The sequence below is a fragment of the Vigna umbellata genome, chromosome 2 (assembly GCF_029865625.1).
Source record: "Vigna umbellata cultivar VRB3 chromosome 2, Vumbellata_1.0, whole genome shotgun sequence".
Classification (NCBI taxonomy): domain Eukaryota; kingdom Viridiplantae; phylum Streptophyta; class Magnoliopsida; order Fabales; family Fabaceae; genus Vigna; species Vigna umbellata.
The window spans coordinates 19,178,048-19,190,666 of record NC_142166.1 but is presented as its reverse complement, the minus strand read 5'-3'; positions in this window follow the sequence as shown (position 1 = coordinate 19,190,666).

Below are 12,619 nucleotides of genomic sequence, written 5' to 3'. Positions count from 1 at the left end.
ATGTTTCTCTCAATTTCTTCCTTCTTCTTAACCAAGGTTTTGGTAGTATCTTCAAGGTACTAGAAGAATTACAAATAAAACTAAACTGTTTTAGAATTCTCTTAAGAGAATTTTCAAAATTGGGGATTCTTCTTCTATGAAAGGTGTAACATCCTAATTCAAGACGTTCTAAACAAACAATTTTTATCGTGAAAATAAAAATCAATTAAACAATTCGTAAATGAAAATTCAAATCCTCTAAGGGTCTTTTAAATGAAAACTCGAAACAACCGTTTACAATCGAAAGAAATCATTAGACCATTCAGCATTTAAATAAAAATCAACCATGTTCTAAATAACCCAAAGAAATAAAATCTCAATCTCTTAGTATCCTCGTCACTTTAAGCACCCACTTGATTATGCGTACATCATATGCTCTTGTACAACAACACGAGACATACGAATTCGTATAACCACAAAGAAAATGCAAGGGTGAACTAACAATAAATATTGAATCACTGATATAATATTTAGATCATAGTTGTTAAGTCTTTATCGCAATTTCATCACATCAAACAAAATCAATGCATAATAAGACTATAACAATCAATATAATAACCCCTCCAACATTCCTCTAATCAGAATCAAGAAAAACCCATTAGCTTTACACCATCTATCAAGCGAAGGCAACTTGTGCCTATACCAGTCGTCTTTATTAACGTTTGTATTCTTCCATACCTCACCTCCACATTTCTATTTTACCAAAATAGTGTCATTCGAGTGGTCACCGCAACTTCGGACCTATCTCCCCTGCTCCTTAAACTGCTCACATCAATTCTAAACTCAACATAAGCTGGAACACTACGGGCGAGACATCCATCCCTTTTTAAACGACAACACTCGAATCCTAGTTTTTTCCACTGCCCCTCATGGACGAAGAGACTCATCTCTTCCACGCCTCTTAAAGACGAAAAAATCCACCTTTTTACCCTCTCGCAAGAGGAAAGGTACAACCTAGATTAAAGAAATATAGACAAAAGACATACTCAATGATAATAACCACCACAATCATCTCCCATGCATATAAAAATTCAACCATGCACATACATAGTCAAGTTAGTGTTTTCCACACCCCTTCTTTTACAACACACCGTATGCATCATGGCATCTCATGGTACTTCCAAAGTAAAACAAAACTAGACATATCATAAAAATTCATAGGCAACTAAACATATGAATAGGTCAACCATTAACCATACTCTTTTTTTCCACATACACCTACCTCATGATGACAACCTCATTTACTTCCCTATGGTGGGCCCACGTGGGAACACAATGTACCTAACACCATAAGCTTTTCACTCTTCTTCGAGCCTTTCACGTCTACACCCACATGCAAATTAATTGCATGTTTTCCTCCTTTTTCTCTCACAAGCCCAAATGCCAAATACACATAAATAATCAAAATAACATTTCAATAAACAAATCAAACCCCATGCATTCATCCATTTCATGGTTACAACACCTCAAACATTGCACACCATAATTATATCTCACGAATATAACTCATTAATTAATTCATAATCATCACTGAATGGTTGATTGGCCAATATATTCAACAAAACACTTGACTTACAATAAACTCAATTGCTTAGTGCACTCCTTTTGTTCCTGCACGATAACCAAGAGTTGAGACACCTTCCACCATAGGCTCCCATCTCTCATACCATTATTAACCCAACTGATTACTTAGGAGAGCTTGCAGAAGTGAGACCACCATCCTCAATAACCTGCAACATTAACACCTCACACCTTACGCAACGCTTATTAGAAGTGCATGGTAGCCATGAAAAATGCAGCCTTATTCAAAACTAGTTATTTCTAACCTTTAATACAATTTTGCATTCTTGCGAACCATCACAACATCACGTTACTATAGCCTAAATATCCATGGTGTAGTGTTCCAACTTGAAACCAACCCATTCTAAAATAACCTAGTGCTTTATGGGTGCCCCTATTCACCAACTCATCCAACCTGGTCCATTTAAATCTGCACAAAAATGAGTAGAAACTCAAACATGAGCCTATATACTAGATAATCTCTCCTTCGTCAACCATTGCTTACCCTCACTACCACACTGCGTTCCAAGTTCGACAACCCACTAACCAAATTAACTTGGTAACCCACTCACAACTTTACTTAATATCTCAATAATCTATCCCTATTAAAATAGAAGGGCAGAAAAGTAAAAACCCATACGCAGATATTATTACCCTTAATAACGTAAGGTGTGCACGTGATAGTGAGAAAGCAAAATGTAGAAAGAGAAGTCGAGAATCAGAGAGAGTGAGAGGTGAGCTCTAGAAGCTCCGCTAGGGTTCCAACCCTTCTTCCTCAGAGCACCACTACCACCACGGAGCAACAATAAGATGCAGAAGAATAAACGGTCAAACAGCTTACAACTGGTCTCAGGTAACTGAATAATACCTCAAAATTTTATTACTCTGTAAATGAATGTTACAACGTCTATTTATACACAACTGCACACACAGTAACAGAATAACTTCTGTTTTTGTTTATTTCCAACACTCCTCCTAAACAAAACAGTAAGGATTACAAGATTCTGAATAAAACCAAAGTTTCCAGCTCATTTCACCGATTGATCGGTGAAAGCTTCAGTTTTTCAACTCCGATCTGCTTTCTAAGTTTTAGAAAGCGATCCCCTTTCAGTGCTTTGGTGAGAATGTCTGCGATCTGGTCCTCAGACCTGCAGAACACCACCTCTAGCTTCTTCTTGCTAACTTGCTCTTTGATGAAATGAAATCGTGTCTCGATATGTTTGCTCCTACCATGTGAGGTAGGGTGCTTAGTCAGGTCAATGGCTGATTTGTTGTCAACAAGCAGTCGGACCTTCCCTCTCCCTTCAATCTTTAACTCCTTCATCAGTGAGTCAAGCCAGGCTGCTTGACAAGTGGCTTCACAAGCTGCAATGTACTCTGCTTCACATGAAGACAGAGCTACAACAGGTTCCTTTGTAGAGCTCCAGGAAATAGGTGCCCCATCAAAGTAGAAAACATAGCCTGCTGTACTCTTCCTATCACCCTTGTCACCACACCAATCCGAGTCTGAGTAAGCAATTACTCTTACCTCTCCTCCTGATCCATGTTTAGGCAGCAGAATTCCATACTCAGTGGTACCTTTTAGATACCTTAGAATCCTCTTTACAGCATTTAGATGAGACACTCTGGGGTTTTGCATAAATCTGCTGACCAAGCCTACACTGTAGCTAATATCAGGTCTTGTATTGCACAAGTACCTTAGGCTCCCAACCATTCTTCTATACTCAGTCGGGTCAACAGCTTCTTCCTCAGGATCTTTCTCCAGTTTTATGCCCACCTCTGCTGCAGTAGTAGCAGAGTTGCATTGATCCATGTTAAACTTAGTTAACATGTCTGTAATGTATCTAGACTGATGCATCATCATACCTGTATCAGTTATAGTAAATTCAATCCCAAGAAAGTAATTCAGTTTACCCAGGTCACTCATCTCAAACTCTTGTAGCATCTGGGCCTTGAACTTGTTAATTTTCTCATCACTGCTGCCTGTAACCAACATATCATCTACATACAAGCACACAATCACCATATCCTTCTTGTCCTTCTTCTCATAACACTGAACATATACTCCATGTTCAGACACACATTTTTCAAAGCCAATGCTTCCCATGAATCCATCTATCTTCTGATTCCAAGCCCTTGGAGCTTGCTTAAGCCCATATAAGGCTTTTTTTAACCTGTATACCTTGTCCATGTGCTTCTTGACTTCAAAACCTTGAGGTTGAACCACATAAACTTCCTCTTCCAGGTCCCCATTTAGGAAGGCAGACTTTACATCTAATTGATGTAAAGCCCAGTTGTTTTGTACAGCCACTGACACTACCAGTCTCACTGTCTCCAATCTGGCCACAGGTGCAAATACCTCTCCATAATCAATTCCAGCTTGCTGTAAAAAACCTTTAGCCACCAATCTGGCTTTGTATCTAGTCACAACCCCTTGAGGATTTATCTTAGACTTATAAATCCATTTTAGAGCTATGGGTCTCTTGTTAGGAGGCAATTCTGTCAGCTCCCAGGTTTGGTTTTTCACAATTGACCCAATTTCCTCCTGCATGGCCCTGTTCCATCTCTCATCCTTCACTGCCTCATCAAAATTCACAGGTTCAGCTTCTGCTATTAATGCAAAGTGAACAAAGTTACCTTCTGATGAGATAGTTGCCTCATATGCTAGGTCATAGTCTCTCAAATAGGTGGGCAATTGAGTAACCCGAGAAGACCTCCTAACACTCTCCTCCCTCCTGCATGCTTCCAATTCTGCTGCAGGTTCACTCTCCAACACAATGGTTGGGTTCTCTTTTCCTTTATCTTCCCACTGCCATTCTCCAGTTTCATCAATTTTCACATCCCTGCTAACTGAGGCAGAACCTGTTACAGGATCATACAACTTGTATCCTCCTGTAACATGATACCCAATCATCACTAGTGGAATTCCTCTATCATCCAGCTTTTTTCTCAGCTGTTCTGGAACATGCTTGTAGCATAGGGACCCAAATACTTTCAGATGCTTCACATCTGGCTTCACTCCTGACCAAGCTTCCTCTGGTGTGACATCTTTGAGTCTCTTTGTTGGAGACAGATTTAGTACATAGGTGGCTGTCAACACAGCTTCACCCCATAAGAAACTAGGTAGCCCCTTGCTTTTCAGCATGCACCTTACCATGTTTAGAATTGTTCTATTTTTCCTCTCTGCTGCCCCATTGTGTTGAGGCGTGTAGGGAGGAGTAACCTCATGAACAATCCCTTCTTTTTCACAATAGTCTCTGAAATCAGTGGAAATATACTCTCCTCCTCCATCTGATCTCAGAGTCTTCAGTTTGTTCCCACTCTGCCTTTCAACCATATTTTTGAACTGCTGAAAATGTTGCAGTACTTCCCCTTTTCTCTTTAAGAGATACACCCAACATTTTCTGGTCCAGTCATCTAAAAATAGTAGAAAATACCTGCTGCCACCAGGTGTCTCTACTTGCATAGGGCCACAAACATCCGAGTACACCACTCCTATTTTCTCTGCAGATTTCTGGGGTAAAAACCTTTGAAAACTGCCACGGGTCTGTTTGCATTGTACACATTCCCTGCAAACAGTTCTTGGAACATCTACCTTTGATAAGCCAGTCACCAAATTCTTCTGACTTAGCATTGATAGATCTTTAAAATTCAGATGTCCAAATCTGAGATGCCACAGCCACTCATTTCCCTCTTCTGCTGCAGTAAAACAGTGATGGTCTACTGCCTCCATCACCACTTTAAACGTTCTGTTTTGGGAAATTTCAGCCTGGATCACCTCTTTTCCCTCTTGATTGAAAATGCTCAGGCCATTGTTTTCCATCTTCATTACATAGCCCTTTTGAAGTAATTGTCCAAGACTAAGTAAATTAGTCTTTAACCCAGGTACATACAGTACCTCTTCAATGACAACCTGTCTACCATCTTCACCCCTCAAAGCTACTCTGCCAGAGCATTCTGCCTCCAAACTACTGTTATCAGCAAATTTTATCTTCCTATTTTTCACTTTCTGCATTCTCACAAACCAGTCTTTTCTCCCAGTCATGTGAGTTGAGCAGCCTGAGTCAAGATACCATACAGTACTTTCTGGTTGCTTATCATCATCATAGGCCATCAAAATTACTGCCTCTGAATCTGATTCTTCTTGGACCAGATTAGCCCTCTTGGGTTTATTCTTGGCCCCTTCACCCTTCCAGCACTCCTTTGCATAGTGACCCAGCTTCTGGCAGTTATAACACTTCACCTTTTTCTTATCAAATTTCCATTCTCCATCAGCATTCTTTGCCTTCTTCTCTTTTCCAGATTCAGTGGATTCTTCTCCTTGCTGATCCAGAGAATCTTTTCCTTTCTTTCCTCCTTTTTCACCTTTCTTGAACCCCTTTTTACCTCTCCATTGTGATCTGGCCTGTAGGGCCTGCTCCTGACATTGCCTGCGTTCATTGAGACGTAACTCATGAGCCTCTAGTGAATGCAGTAGCTCCTCACTGTCAATATCCTCTCTTCTCCTGGTTTCTTCAATAGCAGTCACCACATAGTCAAATCTGGGAGTTAGGGTTCTCAAGACTTTGTCTACTATGTACTCATCATTTACCTTTTCACCACAAGCTCTCATTTTATTCACCAACTCCTGGACTTTATCAAAATACTCAGCCACGGTTTCACTTTCCTCCATGATCAGAGTTTCAAATTTCCTTCTTAAAGCTTGCAGTTTAACCTTTGCATTTCTATCTCCATCACCGTAGGTTTTCATCAGCATTCCCCAAATCTCCTTTGTAGTGGCTGCATTAGAGATCTTGTTGAAAATTTTCTGACTTACACATTGATACATCAAGAACCTGGCCTTGCTGTCCAGTTTCTCCAGTATCTTGTGTTCTTTCTTCTGTTCTTGGGTTGCCTTTTCACTCAACACAGGCACTCCATCTTCAATGATTTCTAACACATCCTGAAAGCCAAACACCGCCCACATCTTGATCCTCCAAAATCTGCAAAATTCTTGCCATCAAACACAGGCAATGGCCCCTGAAGTCCTCCAATTCCAGCCATCCTTTCTTGCTACTCTCTTTCTGAATCTTTGATCTTAACCCAGTCAAAGAACCCTCCTTTTCTGCAGTTCTGGATACACACACCTCCAGAATACAATGCTCACTTTTCCACACACCTCAGGATAGCAACCTTGCTCTTGATACCATATTAAAATAAAAGGGCAGAAAAGTAAAAACCCATACGCAGATATTATTACCCTTAATAACGTAAGGTGTGCACGTGATAGTGAGAAAGCAAAATGTAGAAAGAGAAGTCGAGAATCAGAGAGAGTGAGAGGTGAGCTCTAGAAGCTCCGCTAGGGTTCCAACCCTTCTTCCTCAGAGCACCACCACCACCACGGAGCAACAATAAGATGCAGAAGAATAAACGGTCAAACAGCTTACAACTGGTCTCAGGTAACTGAATAATACCTCAAAATTTTATTACTCTGTAAATGAATGTTACAACGTCTATTTATACACAACTGCACACACAGTAACAGAATAACTTCTGTTTTTGTTTATTTCCAACAATCCCAACTACTACTCTCCCTTCGTTTTCGTAGAACTGGTCCTGCATCGGATTCCTCTACAAGAATGTGACACTACCCAAACCTTTGCTAAGTAACCCAATGCATTTGTAATTGATGCATGCTCTATACATGACACAACACACCAGATTCCTCCCGGAAGATGTTGCTAAGTCTAGATAAACCCAAGGCATTGTTAGGAAAATCATGAAGTTAGAAATTTTGATGATGTCCAAATCAAGTCTTAAGTGTTCACTTTGCAAGAAGACCTTCATATGAAGACTTGTTTTATGTGTTAAGGCTTTTAAACCCCCACCAATGCATGAATGAACCATGATAATCACTTTTTTTTCTTCAACCCTAAACATACTTTGCCTCCTTTGCCTTCCATGCATGAACGAATCTCCCACCAAAGTCCAACTACCTATGGGCCTCACATGTATAACCCAAAAATAAAACATTCACATTTGACCCATGCGGGGAATCAAGTCACTGCCCAAGACTTCACATAAGCAACCTTTAACCATTACTGCAATCACATTTCATTTATTAACATGGACAACAACAACCATATAAATCATATAAAACACCCTACACCCATTAAAGCAATAAATAAATTTATCTATCAACCATTTTTTATTACTGATCCACACAATACTAATTCTTTAAATTTTTTTATTATATATTTTATATATATATATATATATATATATATATATATATATATATATATATATATATATATATATATTTCTAGATCTTACAAAATCCCATTAGAAAAACCCAACATTGAAAAAAAGAAGATATAGCAAAATACTATCTCTTGAAGAAGGAAGAAAGTTCTTGAATTATACTCTTCAAATATAGAACCTTGTTCCAAGAACTTCATTTTCTTCTCTCTTATTAGTCCAAGTTTTGTTGATTGATTATATCATTCCCTCGTTTATCATGCACTATAAAAATTTTGGTAATTATCAACAAATTTCTTTTTTATGAAAATAAACATATCAGTAAACTCAATTTTTAATGATGGATTTTAAAATTGAAATTATTGACAAATTTTTTTGTCAATAGTGAATATGTGAATAATTTCGTTGATTAGATCCTTCGATTATTATAATTTGTATTATCCATGGATATTTAATCGGTAACGTATTCAATAGTCTCTTCCATCAATGAATATTGTTTGTAAAGTATATCTCTGATTTTCTATGAATTTTTTTTTTGGTAAATTCGTCAATAAATTGAGTAATAAATTTTCCATCCATTTTGATAATAATTTTTATATATTCACTTAAGATGGGTGAGAAGATAAAGTAGAAATAGGAGGTGGATAAGGAAGAGGACACTACAAAAAAAAATTGAATTTCCTGATAGCCATTATTCGTCGAAAGCTCTAAAAGTCTTTTGGTAATCGTTGTTATCTAACAAATTACCAACGAACAAAAATCTGTCAATAAACATGTTGTTAGTAAGATTTTCAATAGGTTTCACTCCTCAATAATTACCGATAGATCCATGGGTAATTATCGATAGATGAATCTGTTTGTAATTACCGATATATCCTTCGATAATTATAAACAGTTATATTTATTATAAATTGTTTATTTGTTTCTGTACTGATTATTTGGTTGTTTAGATTTTAATTTTAGATTTTTTATGTCTATTTATAAATTAATTTTTATTGTTGTGCTTCATAGTTTCTCATTAAATCAATTTATATTTTCATTCCAAAATAAGACATGTAAGAAAATTAAAACACATAGACATAAAATCCATTCACTCATTCACAATTACAAAACAAATGTCAACAAAAAGTTTCCATCACCGTCCTTTAAATTCATCATCATCTTCGCCTCATGTTTTAAATAAAAAACATTCACATAAACCATTTCCAGATTGCAACATGTAAATCCAAAATTTTTAAAAAATATATATAAAAAGTCCTCTCTAACACCATTTGCCTACACAAACCATCACAGATCCATCACTAGTGCAGAAAGGGCTTTAGACGTTTGTTCTTTTGGCTTTTTGACGTCCGACCTGTACCCGACGTCTTTGTGGGTGACGTTAGTCAGACGTCGGGGGTATGACTCGGACGTCTATATAAACATCCGTTGTGGTCAGGCCCGACGTCTATATAGACGTTCGAGGCATACCCCCCGACGTCTATATAGACATCGGAGAGATACCCCGACATCCATATGCCTGAAACAGGGTGTTTAGGGATTAGGGGGTTGGACGTTGGTTTGTACACTACCAGACGTCTATAGACGTCCGTCAATGCACTAACCGACGTCTACTGGGTGTTTTTTTTTTAAAATTAATTTATTTTTGCATTAAAACCACACCTGAAAAGTAGAAAATTGTCCCAAAACAATATAGTATAGTATATATGCATTTCATATAAAGAAAATTCTACTTAATGTACAAAATAATCTAATACCAAAACTATAAAGATATAAACTTAAACTAAAACTAAGCAATGTTCAACAACAAATAAAATTGTTCCTAACTCCATCTTTGCAGAAGATAAGTTGTCCACTCTTGCCTTATCTGCCTAATTGTGTCCTCTGGTATAGGAGATGTACTCTTGAAGCGCTGTAAAATTGAAGAAAAATTCATTATGGTTTCATATATGTTTAAAGATGAATTTGATTTGTAATGTATTCAAGGTATGTATCATTACCTCATTCCAGTCATCTGTAATGATAGCTCGAATGATGGTCTTAATCCAACACATGAATAGAAGCCACATTCCCATGAATCTTGTTGTTGGTTACACTAAAATGACAAACTAAATAGTCAAAAATTTAGATCATTCAATAACATAGAAAATGAATTAGAATTATAAATGACTTACAACCTTTGGATACAAAATTTGAACTAGTTGACCTCGAGATTTACCAATAACTCTGTACAGATTGAAAACACAAAGTAAAATTATCATAACTATATTTATCATAAAAGTTTAAGGTGAACATCAAATTCAAAGTCATTTTTGGAGAAACACTTACCCTTGAAGCATGGTTCTCAAGTCATTTTTCATCTTCCTGTGCAACGAACAAAACCATATAATTTTACATTGTTTGGGAATGATGACCATCAGCTGCCAGTGCGACCTATCATGAAGGACAAATAGTTATTTAACTAATTAAGGAAACTTTAATAATGAATTTTTACATATAACAACACCTACCCATCAATGTATGGCACAAGGTATACGTCTCTTTTTGACTCGTCCATCCATGTTTGCAAATAATGTTGTCTGTTTTCAAGTGTGTTACCAGAAGGTTGAATGGTCTGAGGTTCAACAAATTCGTACATGGAAGACCGACCTTGGTCTACAACGATTGTGTCCATGTACCTAAAACAACAAAGTTAAGTTGTTAGAAACTATAGGAATCTAAATAAAAGGAATATGGAAGACAAAATTAACTATCTTACATGCACCATAGTTGAATGATGGAAATATTCAACATCCTGTCTCCCCCAATCACCTCCAATGCATCAGGCAATGTGATATATACTGGCACATGGGGGGCAGACCAAATACTCTCAAATCCCAGTATAGTTATAATGGTGTTCTCTTTAACCTGGGTAATCTTGTCATTAGCTTTGATAGAGGATCATCCTCCGCTTCAGCCATGTCATCATCTTCATGTATGACTTTATCATGAATCAACTACTTCTGAGGACGTATGAACTGAAGATAAGAATTTCATCAAAGAGTTATCAACAAATATTTTTAAACATAACATAGAAATACTAATAACAAAGACATTATACCTGTGGAGTAGCTATGTGTGACATGATCAATGCTCTAGGCCAAGCTATAAATGATCATATGGCCTCCCCCACAAAATTAATTTCTGGAGTGGGTACAGGCACCTAAGCCTGGGGATCCCGAATCTCGTCAATCGTCACACGCACGTGGTGGGGTAATATGGGAACACCATGAATAGTCTGCCCTCCCTCAAGCACTCATCCGACAACCACAATGTGTGGGGGATCCCCATCAACCAACAACTCATATTTACCGCTATACTGAGTAGGTTCTACAACAGAGCATGATCCTCTAGTGCTGACACGAGGTGGTGTGGGAGTTTCAACGGGCCCCATGTTGCCCTGCGTCATGGAATGAAGCTTCTCTTCAAGCGCTTTTTGTATTTCTTTTTGTTCTTGTAGCTACTCCATGAATCCTTGCTCCATTGATCTCATGCTTTGGTTGAGTCTTTCCTCCCACTGAAGATCCATCTGCCTCAGTGCCTCCTGACTCATTGATTGAGTGGTTTTCTGTGTAGGGCCAAAGTAGTCACGAAGACCAATCACCCCAGGAACTCCACGTACACGTCCTAGGTGCTCGGGCTTTCCAATGGCCGTTGTTAGAATGTCATCCCTACCTTGGCCAACAAATGTTCCCTGAGTCTGCTGCTCAACCAAATCATCCTGCAAATGTTTAGAATTTGAACTTACAATTCTTTGTGAGATCAAGGCAGCTGAGGAAGATGTCATGTTCCCATCAGATTTAGTCCGAGCAGCCTTCCACAGCTCGTACCTAACAAGTGCAGGTGCTAGGTCCGGCGACGCAAGTCCCAAGGCATCCGCTCTAGACTTCCTAATTTTTTTTTCCAATTTTGCATAACCACCTCGTGATAACAAGTGTGATGCATCGTTTAGCCTTTGTCTTTCTTGGGCGGCTAACCTTTTGCCCTGTGAAACCATGTATATAAATAAGTGTAAAATCATAAGAACTCAATGAAAGACTTTTCAGATGTTAAGAAACATACCTTCCATTCCTCAGACTCTCTAGATGCACGAAACTGTATCCACTCCTCCTCTGTGAAGGTATACTGCTGACATGGATTTTCATGTTGTCTGTCTCCAAAGACATATAATCGTGTCAGCCTTGTCTTGAAATCCCTTCATCTTATCGCTATATGCGATAACACTTTCTTTCTAATTTGTATTGTGTTTGGAATATCATAATGTTGTTGTTTAAAACAAAAAACATGTTATTGATAAGAAAAGATGAAAGAAATAAGTATATCAAAATTCTTTTAAGTAAACATACCTGAATATCTTGCCATAAGAGGTTCTTGTCGACCTCTGAGAGACATGACTTTTTGCTAACTTACCCAGATAACTCCTAAACCTATCAACATTTGGCCTTGATGCCTGAGCTGATCTGGGGTCAATGTCAACATGTCTCCTCTGCCCATCAACGCGTCTGGATGTCACATCTGCCAATCGTATGACGCCTCGACCACGTCTGGTCTGTCCCAATCTTGAGTCTGAGGCCGACATACCTGAAAAATTATACAAGGTTAGTAATAATTCAATTATGATGAACATAAATATAAAGTCAATACAAAAAATATCACAACCTATTAAGATATTGTTTTCTCCCAAATCCCTTCATTGTGATCACTACGAATTGCCTGGATAACATCGGCAACATCATCAACT